This window comes from Pseudorasbora parva, chromosome 18, assembly GCF_024679245.1.
Source record: "Pseudorasbora parva isolate DD20220531a chromosome 18, ASM2467924v1, whole genome shotgun sequence".
Classification (NCBI taxonomy): domain Eukaryota; kingdom Metazoa; phylum Chordata; class Actinopteri; order Cypriniformes; family Gobionidae; genus Pseudorasbora; species Pseudorasbora parva.
The window spans coordinates 41,246,141-41,270,742 of NC_090189.1; the positions used below are offsets into that span (position 1 = coordinate 41,246,141).

Genomic DNA, 24,602 nt, shown 5'->3' on the forward strand with positions numbered 1-24,602 from the left:
GTGTGGTGGTGTGGGTCAGTTTAAGGGTAGAGTTAGGGTCAGGTGTGGTGGTGTGGGTCAGTTTAAGGGTAAAGTAAGGGACCGGTGTGGTGGTATGGGTAATTTTAAGGGTAAAGTAAGGGACAGGTGTGGTAGTGTGGGTAAGTTTAAGGGTAAAGTTAGGGACAGGTGTGGTGGTATGGGCAAGTTTAAGAGTAAAGTTAGGGACAGGTGTGGTGGTGTGGTGGTGTGGGTCAGTTTAAGAGTAGAGTTAGGGTCAGGTGCTGTGGTGTGGGTCAGTTTAAGGGTAAAGTTAGAGACAGGTGTGGTGGTGTGGGTCAGTTTAAGGGTAAAGTTAGCGACAGGTGTGGTGGTGTGGGTAAGTTTAAGGGTAAAGTAAGGGACAGGTGTGGTGGTATGAGTACGTTTAAGAGTACATTTTGTGACAGGTGTGGTGGTATGAGTACGTTTAAGAGTACATTTTGTGACAGGTGTGGTGGTGTGGTAGCCTGACAAGCCAGACCAACATCAAGATGTTTGGTCTGGAAACTCACCATAGACAGGGCTCAATCTGAGGGGCGGGATAAACGGTTGTCTTTCAAACTCCCTCTGCATGCGATAGGATAGCGGTACACCAACCGGAGCAACGACGGTGAAGAGGAGCTCTCTGACTGATTAAACATTCGCCGTATCCGGTCGGCTAAACTCCGAACACATCTTCCCTTTTTAAGAATGACTTCAGTGCCGCTCTTTGTTCTTTTCTCAGAGGAAAGCTTAACTCCAAGTCTTCCGGAGGTGCGGGCAGAGCTGATTCGAAAGACTGCCGCCGTTCGCCAGTTTCTGTGTTTACTAGAAGACTTTGTTACTAGAAGCACGCAAACGCAACTCGGCCGTCGTCATTATGGCCCCGCCCGCCGACTCTATAGCCTACCTACACGATGTGATTGGGCCGTCCAGATTCTGAGGAATACAGCTCAGATAGGAATTGAGAGTTGCTAGACCACACTTGCGGGCAAATTAAATTTGCTGCCGCTAGGGTGCGTCTAGATTTCTAGGCTAGTGGTGTGGGTTACTTTAAGGGTAACGTTTGGGACAGGTGTGGTGGTATGGGTAAGTTTAAGGGTAAACTAGGCTAAAGCTACTTCCTGCTTAGCTACTGTTCCGACGCTCTTGCTTATTTCTCCGATTTGCTTTATCATTTCTATATTTTATCTCATCATTTAATCTAAAGGTTGAGAAACAAGTAACTGATCAGCACACCAACCAATGGCACAAAAAGGGGGCAAGACCCAAAGGCACTCGATACATCAGACTGTCACAAGCATCACATTTTGCAGCAGTAGCATAGCCTGGATGCCAGACGAATATAGCCCCGCCCACAACATTTTTAGGTCGGGCAGTTCGGTCTGGCCTCGCTCCATAGAGGAGTAATTATCTCTGAACAGAAACTGTTCGGACCAATGAGATCATCAGGGCGGGCTTTAGACGATGACTGACAGATGATAAACTGTAACGTAATCATGCACGTCATCAAAGGAGCTTGGATTATATTTACTCGAATCCTAAACGGAGAGCTTGTTTGTATCTGCAGTCACCTTCATAATTTCTCTCAAAGATGATGATCATGTTGGGTAAGTGCTCTGTGTATCAATAAATTATTTTATTTTTTTACAACACCGGCAAATATCGTTTATTCCAGTGCGTGTGGAGAAAGGGTTGCCAAGTTTTTAGAACAAAATCCGCCAATTACTAGCCCTACAATTCTCTGAGGGTTCTCCGGGGGGGAAATGGCATTTGGGGGTAAAATGTGTGTTATTTTGGTATGCTTGCCAGCTAAAATTCGCACTCATGGATATCACATAATAGTCGCTTCAACCCGTGGACATAGAAAACAACCGTGGGAAAAAACACGGACTTGGCAACACAGTGCAGTTGAGCTCTGTCTGTTGACATTTGACAATGCATCGCTTCGTTGCTCTGATTGGTTTGCGCCATTGGGATGTGATTATGAGGCGTGTTTCAACCGAACCTTGGTCTATCCAATTGATGTCTTTCCTGGTTCGGTTGAAACACGCCTCATAATCACAGCCCATAATCACAGCCCAATCGAGAATGGAGTAGTTTCAGACTCATATTCTGACTAGAATTGAGTATGACCACGTCAGGCTAGCAGTAGCATGCTCCACCCCAGAAACAAGGATTGCAAATACTGGTTTCCTACTACCGCCAATACATCGTAAAAACAGATTTGAAGTATTAATGAATGTGGGTAAGGAATCCCCAAACGTGATGAATGTGATCGAACACAGACTGAATTGCCCCGCAGCAAACACTGATGCTAACAGGTGCTTAAGGTCGAGCAGTCCGCGGCCCTCAGCTTAGAGCGCAGCCAATCCCAGTACTCTGATAGTGGGTGACTCCACAGTAAAAACATTAGCAGCAGGGATGCAACTACATGCTGCCTTCCACAAGCAACACTTTCTGATGTAAACAGGCAAATTCAGAACATCTTGATGAAACATAAGACTGCATATCGACTTATCATTCATGTGGGGAAAAACGATATTCAGAGAGGGCAGTCAGACTCATTAAGAGGGATTTTAATTAACTTTTTGAAACACTTATACAACTGAAAGTTCAGCCGTTCATCAGTGGACCACTGCCAGCAAGAAGAACAAATAGGTTCTCGCGGTTGCTTGTGCTTAATGCTTAATGCATGGCTTCATGAAGGGAGTGAACTTTATGGACAACTTTAATTTCTTCTGGAGTCAGAGACAACTGTTTACATCAAATGTCCTTCACCCAAACAACCTTGGCGCAAGAGTGGTAAAGGACAATATCTATTTTCCCTCCATCATTCATCAGCTGTGTGTGTTAACCCACTTAACCTGGATGACACACACATACACACCTGTACAGAGTATGAACAACCACAGGACTTCATTTCAGCAGCTGAATGGACATGCGGTTGACACATCCCACAAGAAAAAAATGATAACACCACGCAACCACAACAACCACTGCTCACAGATACACTCCCAGCTGAGCCCTGCCCACAGAGTAAAGAGCTCACCCCAGACAGACTGTGATGGATTAGATCTACTCCAAGATTCAGCACCAAAAGATGATTTTCTGGAAAATGGACAGTGATACCAGGACAATATATTTCAGCTTCCGATAACATCAGAGCAACATGTGTTATTCCCCTTCCCAGCATCCCCGCTTCTGAGCTTCTCAGAGAAAAAAGGAGGAGCTGGTTCATGTTGGAACCAGACTATCACACTTGATTGCTGCGAGCCCTAAGATGTCAACCAAAAAGCGTTGAGCCACACAATCACCAAAGCCAATTGGCCCAGCTCGCCCTCCCCCTATTCCTGTGAGATTTCTTCAGTCACAACACCAGGGCCAACACCCTCCTCCATCTGTAGTGGGTGAACCAAAAACAACTGGTACCAGTTCTTATTGATGGTCCCCGCTATGATAACAGTAACTTTATCAAATGTTTACAGAACAAGTGGGAACCCAGTGTGCCTGTCTCTTTCTCTATTTCTATTCTGTTACGTGATAGAAAGCCTAAGGTCTTGTCAGGCCGTGTAGCAAACCCATCTAATCTGCTGCCTGTTACTTGTCAAACTAAGATTAATGTGGGGGGGGGGATGAATACCATTAAGTTAGCACTTTTAAACATCTTTTCACTTAACAAAAAAAATCATTTCTAGTCAACGACTTAATAACCACTAACGACCTAGATTTTTTGCTTCTAAAGGAAACATGGCTAGAAGAAAACTGCAGTGCAACAGTCCTCAATGAAACAGCCCCTCTTAACTTTACTTTTATAAGTGTCTGCAGAGCGGTTAGGAGAAGAGGAAGTGTTGCTGCTCTCTTTAAAGAGGTCTATCAATGTAAGCAAGTATCATTTGGTGACTATTTGTCTCTTAAATATCTGGGCATGGTGTTAAAAGGTGCTCCACACATCCTGCTTATCATTATTTACAGGCCTCTGAAATACTCTCCAGCCTTTATTGAGGACTTTACAGAACTGTTATCAACAATTTCCTCAGAGTTTGACTGTTTTGCTGTTGTTGGGGTTTTGCAAAGACAATGCTGAATCCAGTAAAACAAAAGAACTCATGACTGTTCTTAACACTTTTGATTTGACACACCATATACATGGACCCACACACAATCATGCACACACTCTAGATTTACTTATCAGTAAGGGTCTAAACATTTCATTGATTGTGTCACATGCCTGTCCTGTCTTGTGTGCACATGTGGGTTTTGTCATGTCTTGCATGTGCTCCTGTCATTGTCTGATCCCTCCCCCTTGTTATCTGATTAGTGTTGATTTCTCCCACCTGTTCCCTCTTGATTTCTTCCCTTTATAAGCTCCTTGTGTTTGTCAGTCTGGGTTGGATCCTTGTGTAATGTCTGCGTCTTCCGTCCTCCCCGTGATTCTGTTGGTTTGTTTAAGTTTGTATTTTTATTATTCTATTATGTGTTTTTCCCCCTCGTGGGTTGTTGTTTTGAGTTTATGTTTTATTTTATAATAAATTAACATTTTCTGCACTTGAGTCCTTGCACCCCTTCCTTTGTTTGTGACGTGACAGAAGGATCCAACCCTACAATGAGGACTCAGCAGAGAAGTTCTCCCTCGGTGCCAGTCCCGGGGGTCCCGAGTCCGGGAATCCCGAGTCCAGACATGGCCTGGAGGGCTGTTATGGGAGGCTTTGTGGTGGCAGTCCTGCATGCTTGGGAGAAGCACAGGGTGTCATCCACAACTCCGGTGGTCCCAGTTCCGGTGGATCGTGTTCCGGTGGTCCCAGTTCCGGTGGTCCCTGTGCCGGTGGATCGTGTTCCGGTGGATCGTGTTCCGGTGGTCCCAGTGCCGGTGGATCGTGTTCCGGTGGTCCCAGTGCCGGTGGATCGTGTTCCGGTGGTCCCAGTGCCGGTGGATCGTGTTCCGGTGGTCCCAGTGCCGGTGGATCGTGTTCCGGTGGTCCCAGTGCCGGTGGATCGTGTTCCGGTGGTCCCTGTGCCGGTGGATCGTGTTCCGGTGGTCCCTGTGCCGGTGGATCGTGCTCCGGTGGTCCCTGTGCCGGTGGATCGTGCTTCGGTGGTCCCTGTGCCGGTGGATCGTGTTCCGGTGGTCCCTGTGCCGGTGGATCGTTTTCCGGTGGTCCCTGTGCCGGTGGACTCCGTTCCGGTGGTCCCGAGTCCGGAAACGGCCTGGAGGGCTGTGATGGGATGCTTTGTGGTGGCAGTCCTGCATGCGTGGAAGGAGCACAGGGCTTTATCCGAAGCCCCGGAGGCAGTTCCGGTGGTCCCAGTTCCGGCGGATCGTGTTCCGGTGGTCCCTGTGCCGGTGGATCGTGTTCCGGTGGTCCCTGTGCTGGTGGATCGTGTTCCGGTGGTCCCAGTTCCGGCAGATCATGTTCCGGTGGTCCCAATGCCAGCAGATCGTATTCCGGTGGTCCCAGTGCTGGTGGATACTGCTGGACTGGAGAAGTTTCCCCAACGCCCTGCCTGCGCCGCTGAGGCGTCCTGCTCTCCCTTCGCCGCTGAGGCGTCCTGCTCTCCCTGCGCCGCTGAGGCGTCCTGCTCTCCGTGCGCCGCTGAGGCGTCCTGCTCTCCGTGCGCCGCTGAGGCGTCCTGCTCTCCGTGCGCCGCTGAGGCGTCCTGCTCTCCGTGCGCCGCTGAGGCGTCCTGCTCTCCGTGCGCCGCTGAGGCGTCCTGCTCTCCGTGCGCCGCTGAGGCGTCCTGCTCTCCGTGCGCCGCTGAGGCGTCCTGCTCTCCGTGCGCCGCTGAGGCGTCCTGCTCTCCGTGCGCCGCTGAGGCGTCCTGCTCTCCGTGCGCCGCTGAGGCGTCCTGCTCTCCGTGCGCCGCTGAGGCGTCCTGCTCTCCGTGCGCCGCTGAGGCGTCCTGCTCTCGCCGCACCTCCCTGGCGCTCCCTGCACTGGCCGCACCACCCAGGAGTTCTGCTCTGCCCGCGCCTCCCCGCCCTGCTCTGCCCGCGCCTCCCCGCCCTGCTCTACCCGCGCCGCCCTGGCTGCCTGAACTCTCCGGGCCGCCCCGGCCGCTTGAACTCAGTGGGCCTCCCGAACTCGGCGGGCCGCCCTGGCCATTCGAACTTTGTGGGCCACCATGGCCTCCTGAACTTTTTGTTTTCCTTGTCCCTCCCTTGTTTACCCCTCCCTTGTCTGTTCCTTCCTGGTCTGTCCCTCCCGTGCCCCCCTGGTCTGTCCCTCCCGTGCCCCCCTGGTCTGTCCCTCCCGTGCCCCCCTGGTCTGTCCCTCCCGTGCCCCCCTGGTCTGTCCCTCCCGCGCCCCCCCTGGTCTGTCCCTCCCGCGCCCCCCCTGGTCTGTCCCTCCCGCGCCCCCCCTGGTCTGTCCCTCCCGCGCCCCCCCCTGGTCTGTCCCTCCCGCGCCCCCCCCTGGTCTGTCCCTCCCGCGCCCCCCCTGGTCTGTCCCTCCCGCGCCCCCCCCTGGTCTGTCCCTCCCGCGCCACCCCTGGTCTGTCCCTCCCGTCCCGCCCTGGTCTGTCCCTCCCGTCCCGCCCTGGTCTGTCCCTCCCGTCCCGCCCTGGTCTGTCCCTCTCGTCCCGCCCTGGTGTGTCCCTCCCGTCCCCCCTGGTCTGTCCCGCCCGTCCCTAGTGGAGCGTCTGGTAGCCGCTCCTTAAGGAGGGGGTAATGTCACATGCCTGTCCTGTCTTGTGTGCACATGTGGGTTTTGTCATGTCTTGCATGTGCTCCTGTCATTGTCTGATCCCTCCCCCTTGTTATCTGATTAGTGTTGATTTCTCCCACCTGTTCCCTCTTGATTTCTTCCCTTTTTAAGCTCCTTGTGTTTGTCAGTCTGGGTTGGATCCTTGTGTAATGTCTGCGTCTCCCGTTCTCCCTGTGATTCTGTTGGTTTGTTTAAGTTTATATTTTATTATTCTATTGTGTGTTTTTCCCCCTCGTGGGTTTTGTTTTGAGTTTATGTTTATTTTGTAATAAATTATCTTTCTCTGCACTTGAGTCCTCGCACCTTTTCCTTTGTGTGTAACGTGACAGATTGTTATTAAGGATGTGGCACTGTCTGATCAGTTTTGTATTTTCTTTGATATATCAATCTCTCCTGCCATTGAAGCTAGATCTGTCTCTGTCAAAAAGAGATGCTAAAATGAGAACACTAATGTGCTGTTTATGAAGGCTATATCTCTAACACCAAGCATATCTGCAGACTCTGTTGATTTTCTCCTTGACTTCTTTAACTCAAAAGTTAAGAGTGTAATTGATGATATTGCTCCTCTGAAAGTCAGGAAAAAGAGTGGTAAACAAAAAACACCTCGGAGAAAATCGTGTTGTGAATGTATGCCGCGAGTGTAGTCGCAATTACTGGAATTTTCTGGAAAATGGACAGTGATACCAGGACAATATATTTCAGCTTCCGATAGCTTGCAAAGGCAGACTGAAGTGTTTTCTTGCGCCAGACTGAACTCGTGTTGTGAATGTATGCCGCGAGTGTAGTCGCGATTACCTCAGCTCTCATCACGAGAGCTCATCAGCTCATTTATGACATTAAATGTAATCTGACTCCTGCAGTTAGTGCTCAGTGCTGTGATACTCGCGTGGCGACTCACTCATTATATTGAACAGACACGTTCAGTTTTTAATTGTAGTGTCTTCTCCAACTCAGTCACAGTAATCCAGTAGCAGTGGCTTTGGGAATGGTCTCACAGGGCAGTGAAGCATTCTGGAAATTGTAGTTTTTCATCCCCATGAGACAAGAATACATTTTCTGTCTTTTCTCAGTCTAGAAGGCACCAAATTCAAAAATAATTTCACATTTCTACTACATTGATGACCCAGTTTAAATACAGATTCATCTTCCCAGCGCTGAAGTACCCCTTTAAGGGTAGGGTTAGGTGTAAGGGAAGTGTCAACAGTGTAATTATAAATGCAACAGAAATTAATTACAGATGTAATTACATGCAGGTCATTTTAAAAATGTAAGTACAATGTAAAAACATGTATGTACACATAAAGTGCATTGTATTAAATTATTAATTAAAATGTTAGTACACCGTAGTTAAGGCCACCTAACATAAAGTGGGTCCTTTTTTCTTTTGAACAACCCATTTTCAAGGCCTTGGAAAACTTGGAAAATGAGGATTCGCCCCGGATGTGATCAAATGCAGGTCATGAGTGGTGCTAAAATGCTTAGGATAACATAATGAGCGTCATTCAACTCAGCGTCCTTAAAAAGGCATTTTACATTCAGCAATCTGCTCTGCTATGTGGTCATTCTCTTCCCATGTGCCTGGACTCCACTGACTGTTTTCTTTAAAATCTAAAGAAGATCTGCAGATCTGGTTGTTAATGGGTTATTAATGCAAGTTTTTGACAGTGTTGCAGTAATTAGAGGAGAGCATCCTCAAGCCGCTACGTTAATTGTGTTGCTGAATACTGCTGCCTGAATCAAACAGTGCCATCCAGTCACTTGCATCACTTGCTTTGCCGTTTTGCAGTCTTCCATGGAATCAATTGGCTGCAGCACTAATAAAGCTCTTTCTCTTTTGTGATGAATGTTACATTGGGCATGAATATTTCAGACACACATGCAACTTTGATGGCTTACCCTGTATTATCGCCTGTAACTGTGTCACCTCCTCTCTGCCTTTGAAACAGTAAAGCTGAAGCCAAGCAGACACACTCTTCTGTTGCGCATGTGCACTCAAAGGCTTTTTAACATTATTTTATGTATCGTATGATGTGACTGCTTGTGTAGTTATTTATTTGTGCCATTACTTCAGATTATAAAATATATGGCAGGATATTTTTTCTCACTCCATAGTTAGTTACCAAAGACAAATGGGTTTTTACACAACATTTATAACTATACGATTTTGAGCCACTATTGTTTCAGTCATGCCCAAATACCATGGTCAAAACCATTTTAACCTTTTGATGCTGATCAATATTTTTTTACTAGAAAATTGTATAAAAAAGAAAAAAAAAAGATTTGAATTTTATACTTAATCAGAATGGTACAAAACTTCATGGACATAATTTGAAAGAGTCCTAGAAAATATTATGACACTTGTATTGTTGGCGGTCAAAAATTTGCACATTAGAAATGAATGGGAGGTAAATTTCATCTAGTGGAAGCATTTGGTACTGCAGCCAAACAAACTGACTGAAAGCTTTTTTTCAACTCCAATTTAGAACACAACTTAAGATTTATAGTTTTTGAGTAAAACTGGTTCTGTAAAAATATATATTACATATAAAATTTGAAAATGGTATTTTGTGCAATTTTCATAATAAATGTAAAACTTTTTTATTTATTTATTTTTTTACTTTTGTCATCTTTAAAAAGAGACCAAACTTCAGTCTCAAACTTCAGTCCAAAGAATTCCAGATTTATTTTTTCAGAATTTAATTTTCAGGTCCATGCTCAAAAGTGAATAAATAAATGCATAAATACAATTTAGTTGTTACAGAACAGAGACAAGGGGGACAGGAGATGGTAAATATGACAGTTTATTGAGATGCCAGTGAGCAAAGAGGATAGGGTGAGCAGTGAAGGAGATGAATGGCAGGTTAATGTGTATATGTTGTATTAAAAAAATATATTCTAATTATTAAACCTCTTATTAAAAAATGCAAATTGATCCTACAGAATAAGTCATTTGCAGGCCAATCCCTTTTTTGTCAAAAATGCTAGAAAAGGCAGTGACCTCACGGCCAGATTTAGGCCATATGCAGATCAGATGGTGGACCTGCGCCTAGACATAACCACAACACATGATGAAGTCAGCTGGATCCTTGCCGTATCTAGATCTGATGGAGGACCTGCACCTAGACACGACCACAACATATATGATGTAGTCAGCCGTATCCGGGCTATATTGAGATCAGACGGAACACCTGCACCTAGACAAGACCAAAAACGCATGATGTAGTCAGCCGGATCTGGTCTGAATCCAGATCAAATCAAGGACCTGAGCCTAAACACTACCACAACGCATTACGTCGTCAGGCGGAGCCTGTCTAAACACGACCACAATGGATAATGTAGTCAACCGGATCTGGGCAGTATCAAGATTGGATGGTGGACCTGTGCATAGACACGACCACAACGCATGGTGTAGTCACCCGGATCTGGGCAGTATTCAGATCAGATGGTGGACCTGCACCTAAACACAACCATGACGCGTGATGTCGTAATCCGGATACAGTCCATTTCCAGATCAAATGTCAGACCTGTGACAAGACACGACCACAACGCATGATGTAGTCTGCCAGATCTGGGCAGTATCCAGATCAGATGGTGGACTAGCGCCTAAACACGAGCACAACGCACAATGTAGTCAGCTGGATCCAGTCCGTATCCAGATTAGTTGGTGGACCTGTGGCTAGACACAACGACAACGCATGATGTAGTCAACCGGATCTGGGCCATATCCAGATCATATGGTGGACCTGTGCCCAGACATAACCACAACGCATGATGTAGTCAGCCTGATCCGGGCCGTATCCAGATCAGATGGTTGACCTGCATCTAAACACGACCACGACGCATGATGTTGTCAGCCGGATCCGGTCCGTATCCAGATCAAATGAAGGACCTGTTCCTAGACACGACCACAACGCAAGATATAGTCTGCTGGATTCGGTCCGTATCCAGATTAGTTGGTGGACCTGTGCCTAGACACGACCACAACGCATGATGTCATCAGGTGGATCCGGTCGTATCCAGATCAAATGAAGGACCTGTTCCTAGACACGACCACAACGCAAGATGTAGTCAGCTTGATTTTGTCCGTATACAGATTAGTTGGTGGACTTGTGTCTACACATGACCACAATGCATGATGTAGTCAACGGATCTGGGCAGAATCAAGATCAGATGGTGGACCTGTGCCTAGACATGACCACAACGCATGATGTAGTCACCTGGATAGTGGCAGTATCCAGATCAGATGGTGGACCTGTGCCTAAACACAATCATGGCGCATGATGTTGTCAGCTGGATCTGGTCCATATCCAGATCAAATGAAGGACCTGTGCCTAGAAACAACCACAATACATGATGTAGTCAGCCGGATCTGGGCCGGATCCAGATTAGATTTTTGAGCAGTGCTTAAACATGACCACAACACATGATGTAGTCAGCCAGATCCGGTCTGTATTCAGATCAGATATAAAGGACCTGTGCTTAGACACGACCACAACGCATGATGTAGTCTGCTAGATCCAGGCCGTATCCAGATTAGATGGTGGACATGTGGCTAGACACGACCAAAACGCATGATGTAGTCAGCTGGATCCGGTCCGTATCAAGATTAGTTGGTGGACCTGTGTCTAGATACGACCACTATGCATGATGCAGTCAACCGGATCTGGGCCTTATCCAGATCAGATGGTGGAACTGCACCTAAACACAACTACGACGTATGATGTCGTCAGCCAGATCAGGTCCGTATCCAGATCAAATGAGGAACCTGTGCCTAGACACAACCACGACACATGATGTAGTCAACCGGTTCCGTCCGTATCCAGATCAAATGAAGGACCTGTGCCTAGACACGACCATAACGCATGATGTAGTCAGCCAGATCTGGGCAGTATCCAGATCAGATGGTGGACCAGCGCCTAAACACACTTATAACACATGATGTTGTCAGCTAGTGTTGTAGTCAAGACCACCTAAACCGAGACCAAGTGTAAAGATCAAATTCTAGGCTGCTGTTCCACTCCTAGCCTGCAGGGGGCGCCCTCCTTAAGCTTCCCTGTCATGCTCCCTCAAGGTCTCCAGATGGCACTTTAACTACAGGCTCAGTGCTCTCCACTCCTGCAGATGGCGCTAGTGTATTTAATTATACTCGGAACACTCCTTGTTAGCCCTGATTCCCTTCACCTGTGTCTTGCCCTTTATAAGTGTGCTTGTACCCTGCCATAGTGTTCAGTCTTGAGCCTATGTTCCCCAGCCTACAGTCTCCAGATCTCAAGATAAGTTTTTGAGCCTTATTGTAACCTTTTTTTGACCCTTGTGTCTATTTTTGTTTCTCTGTTTTTGGAAGCTCTGCTTTCCTTGTTACTTTGTACTTTGTGCTTTGGTTTCTCAAGTAAAGACTATTTTTATTTTTTGGAAGACTCAAGTCTCTTGACTCTTTACTCTTCTGCTCTTGGGTTCCATTATCTGAGAGATAGCTCAGTGGAGAACACGCCACACTTAGAACACCAGAGACCCGGGTTCAAGTCCAGCCAAGGACGACATCATTACAGCAAGACTGAACCATGGAAGCGAGCCCAGCAGAAGGACCTTCACCACCCTCTAATGTGGATCGTATTTTGGCAGCCCTCTCAGATCAAGCAGCAACCATACAGCGGCATGACCAGGCGCTGTCAGAGATTCTCCATATTTTGAGTCTCCAGTCTCAAGCCTCTTCACCTCAAGAACCGCAATCATCCCCTGATCCTCCAGAGATGTCCATGTTTCCATTCCCATCAGAGCCCAAGTTACCAGCACCAGAGAGGTTTGATGGCAGTCCAGAGAGATGCAGAGGGTTTATTACCCAGTGTACCCTGGCCTTCCAGCTTCAACCCAGCAGCTTTCCTACTGAGAATAGTAAGGTAGCCTATATGATTACACTCCTAACCGGCAAGGCTTTGGACTGGGCCTCTGCTTTGTGGGACCAGAAGTCTCCAGTAACAACTAACTGCCAGGATTTCATTTCTGAGATGAAAAGAGTTTTTCACCACTCAGCCAGCAGAGGGGATGTGGACCACCGCCTGCTCAACCTCTCTCAAGGTACTCGAAGTGCAGCAGAGTTCGCTATAGAGTTTCGCACTCTTGCTTCAGAGAGTGGGTGGGATCAACGTGCTTTGAAGGCTACTTTTCACCATGCTTTGTCTCCCGATATCAAGGATGAGCTAGCCTTCCGAGACCCTGCGCCTGACCTCGAGTCCCTTATTGATGTGGCTATCCGGGTAGATCTTCGGCTCAGGGAACGCCAACAGGAGCGACAACAGGAGACTAGATTTTTCGAGTCAGCCAGCGCTGTTAAGCTGTCGTTATCTCCTAGTGCCCCAGAGGAGCCCATGCAGCTGGGCGGAACCAGAATTTCCCAAGCCGAGCGAAATCGACGAATAAGGGAGAAATGTTGTCTCTGCTGTGGTAAGCCTGGTCACTTTCGATTTGCCTGTCCTGAGTTGTCGGGAAAAGCCAACTCTCGCCCAGGAGGAGGGGTGCCAGGACGAGAATAGGAACGATCCCCTGCTCGGCAGCCTCAGGTCTGACAATCCAAGCTACTGTCACTCAGGGTAACCATCATCACCAAGTATGTGCTTTTGTTGACTCTGGAGCTGCTGGGAGTTTTATGGACTATGAGATGGCCAAGAGACTCGCTATCAAGCCAGCAATTCTCCAGAAACCCCTTAACATCACAGCAGTTGATGGCAGTCCTCTGGGTTCAGGAGAAGTCAGTCAATGTACTCCACCTCTCCAGCTACGAGTGGGGCAACATCAGGAATGGATACAGTTCTTCCTGATTCATTCTCCTAAACTTCCTCTAATTCTCGGCTTCCCTTGGCTGACGTTACACAACCCACACATTGACTGGTCCAAAGGAGTCGTTAGAACCTGGGGAACTGACTGCCAAGTTTTAGGTAATGCCTTCTGCCATTCTTCCAAGCTCTTAGAGACATTATCAGAACCCTCACTAGACCTCTCCAGGGGGAGATCTGCATTTATTTCTGAGACCCATTCCACAGAAGTCATGGCCGTTCCCGAAATGGAGCCAACTGCTACCAAGTCTCTTGCTCATTGTCCCGAGTTATCCCGAGTCCCCCAGGAGTATGCGGACCTCAAGGAAGTCTTCAGTAAGACCCAAGCTGCCACACTACCACCTCATAGAGCTTATGACTGTACTATTGAATTAGTTCCTGGTACTTGCCCACCACGTGGAAGGCTCTATTCCCTCTCTGGCCCTGAGAGATTAGCCATGGACAAATATCTCAAAGAAGCCTTGGACAGTGGATTCATCCGTCCATCCACCTCACCTGCAGGGGCCGGCTTTTTCTTTGTTGAAAAGAAGGACGGGGGTCTCCGACCTTGCATAGACTATCGGGGTTTAAACCGTATAACCATCAAGAACCGGTACCCTCTCCCTCTTATGTCCACAGCTTTTGAAATCCTGCAAGGGGCTACTATCTTTACCAAACTTGACCTTCGTAATGCGTACCATCTAGTTAGAATCCGTGAGGGGGATGAGTGGAAGATGGCGTTCAACACCCCGACAGGCCACTACGAATACCAGGTAATGCCGTTTGGCCTTGTCAATGCACCAGCTGTCTTCCAAGCCTTTATTAACGATGTTCTCCGAGAAATGCTGAATATATTTGTGTTTGTCTATCTGGATGATATTTTAATTTTCTCCCGGAACTACGAAGAGCATGTTCAGCAGGTCAAACAGGTCCTGGCCCAGCTACTGAAACATAAGCTTTATGTAAAGTTGGAGAAGAGTGAATTTCATGTTCCAGAAGTGTCCTTCCTTGGCTTCACCGTATCAAAGGGCAGCCTTCAAATGGATCCAGGCAAGATAGAAGCAGTTTTGGATTGGCCTCGACCAACTTCAGTGAAGCAGGTACAGCGCTTTTTGGGCTTTTCCAATTTTTATAGAAGATTCATTAGAAACTTCAGTTCTGTTGCCGAGCCTCTTTCTGCATTGACCAGGAGTTCAATTAGGCTATTTGTGTGGACCAGCAGAGCAGATCACGCCTTCAACAAACTAAAACAGCTCTTTACATCTTCCCCAATCTTAACCCTCCCTGATCCAGAACTCCCTTTTGTGTTAGAGGTGGATGCCTCTGATGTGGGAGTAGGCGCTGTCTTATCACAGAGAAGTAAGTGCGACAACAAGCTTCACCCATGTGCCTTCTTCTCTCGTCAGCTTACCTCAACACAGAGAAATTATGACATTGGGAACCGGGAGCTGCTGGCTGTTAAGATGGCTTTAGAGGAGTGGAGGCACTGGCTGGAGGGGGCCAAACAGCCATTTCTCATCTGGACGGACCACAAAAATCTCACTTACATCCAGCAGGCAAAGAGATTGAATGCCCGACAAGCCCGATGGTCCCTTTTTTTTAATCGGTTTAATTTTACTCTCTCCTATCGTCCAGGTTCTAAGAATCTCAAGCCAGACGCACTCTCAAGGCAGTTTGAACCACCAGAGGTGGAGTGTTGTCCAGAACCCATTCTCCCCACTTCCAGAGTGGTAGCTCCCATTCAATGGGATATTGAAACAGCAATTAAGAGGGCCCAACGGCAGCAGCCAGGTCCAGGTAATGGCCCTCCAGGGTGTCTCTTTGTTCCTAACCTTCTTCGTTCTAAGGTTCTACAGTGGGCTCACTCTTCTCTCCCTTCTGGACACCCTGGGATCACTAAGACATGCAAGCACATTCAGAGAAGATTCTGGTGGCCTAGATTGCAGAGAGACGTCCGGGCTTTTGTTGCCAATTGTGCTGTCTGTGCTCAGAACAAGGAGCCTAGGACCCACCCTCATGGCCTGCTGCACCCGCTGCCCATACCAAGACGCCCTTGGTCCCACATTTTCTTGGACTTCATTACAGGCTTACCACAGTCTCAAGGAAACACGGTAATCCTTGTAGTGGTAGACAGATTCTCTAAGACTTGTCACCTCCTACCTTTGTCCAAGCTTCCCACAGCTAGCCAAACGGCAGAACTATTGATGAAGCATGTGTTCAGGATTCACGGTTTCCCCCAGGATATGGTTTCTGATCGGGGCCCGCAGTTTACTTCCCGGTTCTGGAAGGCGTTTGGCCGACTCATCGGATCTTCCATCAGCCTGTCCTCCGGCTTCCACCCCCAGTCAAATGGCCAAACTGAGAGGGTAAATCAAGAAATTGAAAAGACTCTGAGGTGCCTGGTTGCAGACAACCAATCCACATGGAGCTCTCATTTAATGTGGGCTGAATTTGCACATAATACCCTTTACCATTCATCACTAGGTATGTCCCCTTTTGAGTGTCAGTATGGTTTCCCTCCCCCTCTATTTCCTGGACAGGAGCCAGAGGATGATGTTCCAGCAGCCACACAGCTGTTCCGTCGGTGCCGGCGTTCCTGGCAAAGAGCACGTATTGCCTTATTGAGGGCTGCCCAACAACAACGGAGGCAGGCAAACCGACACAGAAGGGTAGGACCCACACTTCGAGCGGGACAAAGGGTTTGGCTCTCAACCAGAGACCTTCCATTGCGGGTGGAGTCCCGCAAGCTAGCCCCACGATACATTGGCCCTTTCAAGATCCTAAAGAAGATTAACCCAGTTTCCTATCGACTCCTTCTTCCCAGGTCCATGAAGATCCATCCCACTTTTCATGTTTCCCGTTTAAAACCTGTTGTTTGTTCTACTATGTCTCCAGCTAGGAAACCCGCCCAAGCACCTCGCATCATTGATGGCCAGCCAGCTTACACGGTCCGCAGGCTGATGGATTCTCGAATGGTTCGGGGGAAGGTTCAATACCTTGTGGACTGGGAGGGCTTTGGCCCAGAGGAGCGGTCCTGGATTCCTGCTCGAGATATTTTGGACCCGACTCTCATCTCAGAGTTTCGACAAGCCAAAGGGAACCGTTAGAAGAACGTCAGGTGCCGTTCCTAGGGAAGGGGCTCCTGTAAAGATCCAATTCTAGGCTGCTGTTCCACTCCTAGCCTGCAGGGGGCGCCCTCCTTAAGCTTCCCTGTCATGCTCCCTCCAGGTCTCCAGATGGCACTTTAACTACAGGCTCAGTGCTCTCCACTCCTGCAGATGGCGCTAGTGTATTTAATTATACTCGGAACACTCCTTGTTAGCCCTGATTCCCTTCACCTGTGTCTTGCCCTTTATAAGTGTGCTTGTACCCTGCCATAGTGTTCAGTCTTGAGCCTATGTTCCCCAGCCTACAGTCTCCAGATCTCAAGATAAGTTTTTGAGCCTTATTGTAACCTTTTTTGACCCTTGTGTCTATTTTTGTTTCTCTGTTTTTGGAAGCTCTGCTTTCCTTGTTACTTTGTACTTTGTGCTTTGGTTTCTCAAGTAAAGACTATTTTTATTTTTTGGAAGACTCAAGTCTCTTGACTCTTTACTCTTCTGCTCTTGGGTTCCATTATCTGAGAGATAGCTCAGTGGAGAACACGCCACACTTAGAACACCAGAGACCCGGGTTCAAGTCCAGCCAAGGACGACATCATTACACCAAGACAAGACCAAGACTTTGAAGGGCCGAGACCAAGACTTTGAAGGGCCGAGACCAAGACAAGACCAAGACTTTGAAGGGCCGAGACCGAGTCAAGACCAAGACAGGCCGAGACCGAGTCAAGACCGAGACCAATGCATGTCCCCACACTTATGATAAAATGTGGAATATGCATATGATTGGCACTTCTCTCGTATGTGTCGGTGTGTAAGTGTACCATGAGAGAAGTTTTGATCAAATAATCAAAAGGCATTGCAGCTTTGTGGGAATTAATATTTTTCTTCTATAAGCAAATAACACTTAACTTTTCGTCAATGGGAGGCACTGAAGACGACGTGTCCATATTGTTTACAGTCTATGGTGGACACAAACACCAAACTGACAGAGTTTTGTGTTTTGTTTTGTGAAAAGTGCTCAATCCCATTTTAAAACTCAAAGTTCCCTAAGAGTGCTAATCTCAATGAGGTATTAATCTCAGACACAGTCCATTATGTCTTAAATGAATGTGAATAGCAGGAGGTGGAATATGTATCATACAGATATGCATTAGTATGCTGCTTAAGCTAATTATTTTATATATGTACATATTTTTCATTTACAAATTGAAAATGTTATTGTGCAGCTTTATTGTGCAACAACAAGGAAAAGAAACCCTGTACTTGCATTTTTTGATTAACTACAGTTTGATTTAACAAATATCTCACATGTGCAGGGTTTTTCCTGGGTCAAAAATGGTCTTTGGTGGTGGCTGACAGACCTACACACACACACACACACACACCATTTTTTTTTTTTAAATGCAACGAAACAATCATTTTTTATTATCTTATGTTTATATCTCATATTATGTATGATCTCTTATCTTGATGTTTCTTTTGTTCCAATAGGTTGAATTGTTTTGGTATATAATCATATCAATATTAGAAATAGCATTAACAGTTTACAAATAGCCATATTTTCTGCCATATACAATTTAATAAAATGATCAGCTAGCTAACAAACAACTTTGTTCTGTTTTCACCTCACTCCAGTCTAAACTAAATGATTTTAGACTATTTATTTTACTACACATTCAACATACATAAGCTGAAATACTGTGGATAGTTAAAACTAATAATTCTTACTCTCCACTCTTGCTAAATTGGGTAAGCGCACTTGTGTTCTCATTTCTGAGGTGTTCTGAGTAAATGATTAAACTGATTCGTTCAGTTCATTGTTGAACAGATCAGTTCTTATTACCGTCGTTAAAATGATTCGATTCAAATGAGTCATTTGGTCGTGAATCGGACATTAGCAGACCCGTTGTGTGTGAATCACGGCTGTTAGAACATCGCGGAAGGTTTGTCACACAGAAAACACTTCATAACTGGATAGAAATTGTTTCCTGTTTATTTAATGTATGATTTATGTCAGCTGTTTAGCTGGTCAAACGTTTTTTGAGCGCAATTCACACCGAGCGGTACTTCAAAACAGTTGTCCGAACGCGCAACGTTCAACATGGATTCGGTTTTCTGAACTTTTGATTTAGCTTAATATGTGAAGTATCAGAGAGAGCTTATCTGCTTATTTTGAAGACAGCGAGAGTGCGCGCAGGGTGGAGTTCTCTGCTCTTTATATGCCTTCAGCTGTGGTCTTGACCGGTCTTGAGACAAAATCCCGAGTCATCTTCGCCCGAGACCGAGACGAGACCGAGTAAAAATGCGGTCAATACCGAGACGAGACCAAGACCTTTAAAAAGTGGTCTCGAGACCGGTCTCGAGACCAAGACCGATCTCGAGTACTACAACACTATTGTCTGCTAGGTCCGGTCCGTATCCAGATTAGTTGGTAGACCTCTGCCTAGACACGACCACAATGCTTGATGTAGTCAACCGGATCCGTCCGTATCCAGATCAAATAAAGTACCTGTGCCTAGACATGACCATAACACATGATGTAGTTTGCTGGATCCAGGCCGTATCCAGATTAGATGGTGGACATGTGCCTAGACACGACCACAACGCATGATGTAGTCGGCTGTATCCGGTCCGTATCCAGATTAGTTGGTGGACCTGTGCCTAGATACGACCACAATGCATGATTTAGTCAACCGGATCTGGGCCTTATCCAGATCCGATGGTGGACCTGTGCCTAGGCATGACCACAATGCATGATGTCATCAGACGGATCTTGGCCGTATACAGATCAGATTGTGGAACTGCACCTAAACACAACCACGGCGCATGCTGTCGTCAGCCAGATCCAGTCTGTATCCAGATTAAATGGAGGACCTGTGCCTAGACAAGACCACAACGCATTATGTAGTCAGTCGGATCTGGGCAGTATCCAGATCAGATGGTGGACCAGTTCCTAAACACGCTTACAACACATGATATTGTCAGCCGGATCCGGTCCGTATCCAGATTAGTATATTGATTAGATAGTGGATCTGTGCCTAGACATCTGTCAATCACATGTATATCTGCAGTGCACACTTGTCCAAACTGCCGTTATAATAAATAACGCTGTTATGCTCTACAAAAGCTCTTACTGTATTCATGTCGATGTCGTGTTTGTTGTTAGTCATGGTGAAAGCATTTTTGAGAGAAATAACATTGCAAAGTTCACTCGTGTTTATTCAGAGCTCTCAGATACAAACAAAATAAACTCGCGCTCTCAACAACTCGGTACAATAACACTTTCTCAGCAATCTTTCCCCGCAAAGTATTTTACCCGCAAATTTTGCTGAAACGGGTGAAAAACATCCAACTGTGTCGGATACAGGTGCGGGTCGCGCCCTCCCAGAATTCTCTCACTTTCAAAAAATCCCACCGGACGTGAAGCTCAGCGCCGGCCGCACACATTATAGCCTACGCGCGAGCTCAGTTTTGAATCCACTTCTGACAGAAGAGCTGCACGATGTGTGCATCTTGTAGCACAGGGTGAAATCAGTAGGCCTAAATTGGCGCCGCAGGATTTTGAACAACTTCCTGAGTCACCGCGGACAGGCGCCGAATGCCGCCACCTGTGTGCGTACGTTCATTGAAAACAATGTGTTCGAATTTTAAAGACGTGGGGCGGTGCTGTAATTACTTTTGTATGACCTGGCAATAAATGTGTAGGCCTATATAATGTTATATGATAAACTGATTTTATTTTGGGTGCGGGTCGGCTGTCGGTTCTATTTATAGTGGGTCGAGTCGGGTCGGGCGGATTTTAATTAGTGCTCCATGTCAGAAAACGGGTCAGATGCGGTTTAACGCACCGCGGGTACGGGCGGGTGTGGATTTATCCATGCCATGCCATAAAATAAGCAAAATAATCTGACAGTGGGGAAAGAAAAATATTCTTAATTCAAACAGAAAACAAGTTTATTTTTCTTTTCCCACTGGTAGATTATTTAGTTAATTTTAAGCACAAACTCACTTCTTTTTTCGTTATTATTTTTCTCAAAGCAAGACTAGCTGGCCTCCGGTACACTGTCAAACACGGAGTGTGTTTTTACACCATGTGCAAATAGCACACCTTTTTGGCAAGCACTATTTGCACTAACTCTGCCCAACAATGTCAAAGAAATGTCTTCAGTGGCGTAGTCAGTGGAGCGCAAGGCTAATGGAACTTAGTTTTGACGTGAATGATGCAGGTTCATATTTTGCAGAACTTGCTCTTCTCCCTTTTCCCATCACATATCCCATCGGAAAGGCATTTACTTTAAATAAAAATTAAGAACATTGTCTAAAAGTGTAAATAAAGTGCCTAACAAAATATTTAATAATAATATAAATATTTAATGGAGATTGTAGGGGTCAGGAGGGCTTTTATTGTTCTATTAAGACAGCATCCATTTAATCATTTTAATCATTATTATTATTTACTCTGTTATTATTGCATCGTGTTAATTTACAACAATACTGAGGTGCAAATAGTATGTATCTGTCAAAATAAAATATAAATAGCATCTAATTAATATTTACACTGCTACTTTTACATGGTGTAAACATAATACATCACAATTTCCACTTAGTGCAGATAGCTGCTGCCTTAAAACATGATATTAATATAATAAAATATCATATAATAAAATATATTTATTTGTTACTACTTTAACTATTTATCTATATGATATCTATACAATTTTTCATATTGTATTGTATTTTTAAAATGAACATATTTTAATGTCAGTATTTATTGAACAAAAATATATTTTATATATCATATATATCAAAATAGATTGAATATAGTGCAAACTTTGCTAAAGTGATTGTATGAACTATTACCTAAAACATATGATTTTAGCTGAAGTATTAGTGTCGGTAGGGGTAAAGGCCCCCCTCACCACATCATTCACTTATAAGATTTTTAAACAAAATAAACCACTTTTATGATTTATTTTCACACACAATATGTTGCTCCATAATGTTCAATAAAAACATATTTCCCAACGATCACACACTGTGGGTGTTATAAAAAACAGGTTGTTTTTATTGATTATTATTGTTAGTACAGCACTGTTACACACACACACACATGACTTCAGCGTGGTGACTGTAGTAGCATCTCATGTGTGAAGTGTTTCTGTTCGCACATGAGTGTGGCAGTAGTGCAGTCGACAGTGCGTGTGTGTGTTATATATGCGCTGCTGTGTGACGTCGCAGGGAGTGTGTGTGTGCGCGCGCGCGCGCGTGTGTGTGTTAGAGAGAGAGAGAGAGAGAGAGAGAGAGAGAGAGAGAGAGAGAGAGAGAGAGAGAGAGAGAGAGAGAGAGAGAGAGAGAGCGCAGATGAAATAGGGTGAGCTGGGATAACGGGTCACTCTCAGTTGAAGGATGGAGTGAGCGAGAGCGCGTGTGTTCTTCCGTTCGCGTGGACTGTGAGGTGAAGTCTCTGGACAGCTATAGCGCACATTGACCGCAGCATTTCTGTCTCCGCGCAGGAACACGACAGGTAACGAGCTACAATCACTTTATTCTGTGTGTGTGTGTGTGTGTGATCAGGTCTCAACCGAACATTATAAAGCGCGAGCGCGGTCGCTTCTGCGTGCGAACTGGAATAATGTCCGTGCGTTATGCCTTTTGCTTGTATTGATTAGCCTACATTAGCACGAGTTTTTACTGGACACTCGCTGTGTGCTTTCAGGGTTTATGTCTCTTGTTTAGACAGCACTTCTGAGCATCAGAGGCGCGCGCGGAGCGGTTGTGATGCCCAAACATGAGGTCTATACCTCTCTCTCTCTCTCTCTCTCTCTCTCTCTCTCTCTCTCTCTCTCTCTCTCTCTCTCTCTCTCTCTCTCTCTCTCTCACACACACACACCCGCACGCACAACAGGATATCTGACCGGACATGCACTTATTACAACTCGTGTTTCATCAGAAAGTGTGTTTTTGTATTATAGAGTTATAAAATGTTGTTATTATTTTAACGTTCAAAGCAAAAAATAAATAAAAATAAAATGCTTTTCTAACTTTGTATTTTTCTCTTGTTTCTAGTCCAAACATCTAAAGATTCTTTAAAAAGAAGAAGAAGCATTTACTAGACAAGTGAGTTTTTACGTAAAATAAGAAAAATTATCTGCCAGTGGAGTAAGAAAAATAATCTTAATTCAAACAGAAAACAAGATCATTTTTCTTACTCCACTGGCAGATTATTTTGTTTATTTTATGCAAAAACTCTCTTCATTTTAAGTTATTTCCCCCCCAAAACAAGATCACTCAAACAAGGCACTTCTTTTTCTCTTGTTTAAATGCATCTAAATCAAGATAAGTTAAATGACATAAGATATTTTAAGCAAGTGTTTTGCTTAAAACAAGCATAATTATGTGTTTAAAATCTTGTTTCTTGTTTCTGTCCCAAACTGAAATAAGATTATTTTTTCTAAGTAAGTATTTTTTGCAGTGCTCATTTATAACAATAAAACATCCTTCTGTTGCTATTTTTACCTGGTTTATTATATAGCAATGTATTAAACATTGTTATAATATTCTGTATTTATTTTAACATTATAACAAATGATCGTTTCATACTTGCAACTGTTTATGACCGAATGCAGTTATGATTTAAACTGATACTTTAAGAGGAAATTAATGCAAACCTGATAAAGCAACTGTTAAGTGATATTATATTTGAGAAGAGTATCGGCTCCATGTAAAGTATTGTTGAAGTGCTGCTGGGAAAGTGTTTTGCTCTAGTTGGTTACATGTTTATTGGTTATAGCATTATTTTTGTCATCTGTGTCTGGTGGGTTCATCTGTTTTATTAGTCACTTTTGGTGAAACTGAAGTCACCACGTGGCCTTCTGTGATGTTATTTCAGATTTGAATAGCTCAAATAATTTAACGTTATATACACTGCCGGCACTGATGCTGGGAAAACATCATCAGTCTATTTTATAATCTTATGTTCTGGCCAGATTTCACCGTAAATTGATTCAAACATTGAAACACAAACTTTTATTGTTTTATACTAAATGTAATTATGATGTAATACTCTCTATATTACACTCTAAAAAAATAGTTGTTTCAACCCATGTTTGGGTCAAATATGGATAAATTCAACTGTTGGTAATATTTTTTTTATTTCGTTTTTAAACCAGTTGGTTGCTTTTGTCCACATTTGACCCAAAATATATTTCAGAAGCTCTGACATCTGACTCATTGTTGGGTCGTGTGTGTGTCTGAGCGCAGCGGTGTTGAATGTTTCAGCTTCAGGGCTCTACATCGGCACAGGACCAGAATGCTTTACTGTGCAAAAGTAATGAAAATGATATTAGCATGAACTCATGTTATATTGCACACTGTAAATATAATCAAAGCTTTGAAAAAACGAAGAACGGGACCTTTAAGAAATGAATTGTCTTTTGTCAGTATAACTCCAATAACGATAGCAAATTAAATCGTAAAGGTCTTAATAATTAAAAAAAATATATAATTAAAAAAAAATTGTTACCATTGTTGTGTTTTGCATGCTGAATGTTGAAGTCTATGTGTGACTGAAGCATGATCAATTGCAAGATATTATCACAAATTATATCAACCCAATTAAAGTGTATGCCATAAGTGTTAGCATTCTCTTTTAAAGATCATTATTTGACATTAAAGTTGTGTTATATATCATGAATTCACACACACACACACACACACACACACACACACACACACACACACACACACACACACACACACACATATATAACTTCCCTTCCTTTGAAATCAGATATCTGTGATGTCTTGTTGCGTCGCTGCATTAATAGGAAGATAATTTGAATAATACGAATGAAGTTCCAAGAGCCCAACCTAAGGGAACACTAATTACAATAATAGTGAGAAATTAGTGAAGAGACTATCAAAAATTGCCCTGCCTCAAACACCTTTTGCCCATTCTCCTGTTTATTTTATCTTTTTACTTTACAAAA

The 24,602-nt window shown here is 44.9% G+C and overlaps 1 protein-coding gene across 3 annotated transcripts in view; it reads left to right on the plus strand.

The window, feature by feature from the left end:
• Window positions 1–24,602, plus strand: part of fstl4 (follistatin-like 4) — a 385,930-nt gene that overhangs the window by 60,935 nt on the left and 300,393 nt on the right. The window contains exon 1 of one of the 3 annotated variants that reach the window (XM_067424769.1): window positions 21,937–22,138. The exons of 1 other annotated variant lie outside the window; for it this stretch is intronic. The gene's annotated coding sequence lies outside the window, so the exon portion shown is untranslated. Of the gene's footprint in view, window positions 1–21,936; window positions 22,139–24,602 lie in introns of those variants that run through there. One more of the 3 variants, XM_067424767.1, reaches the window with a different exon arrangement.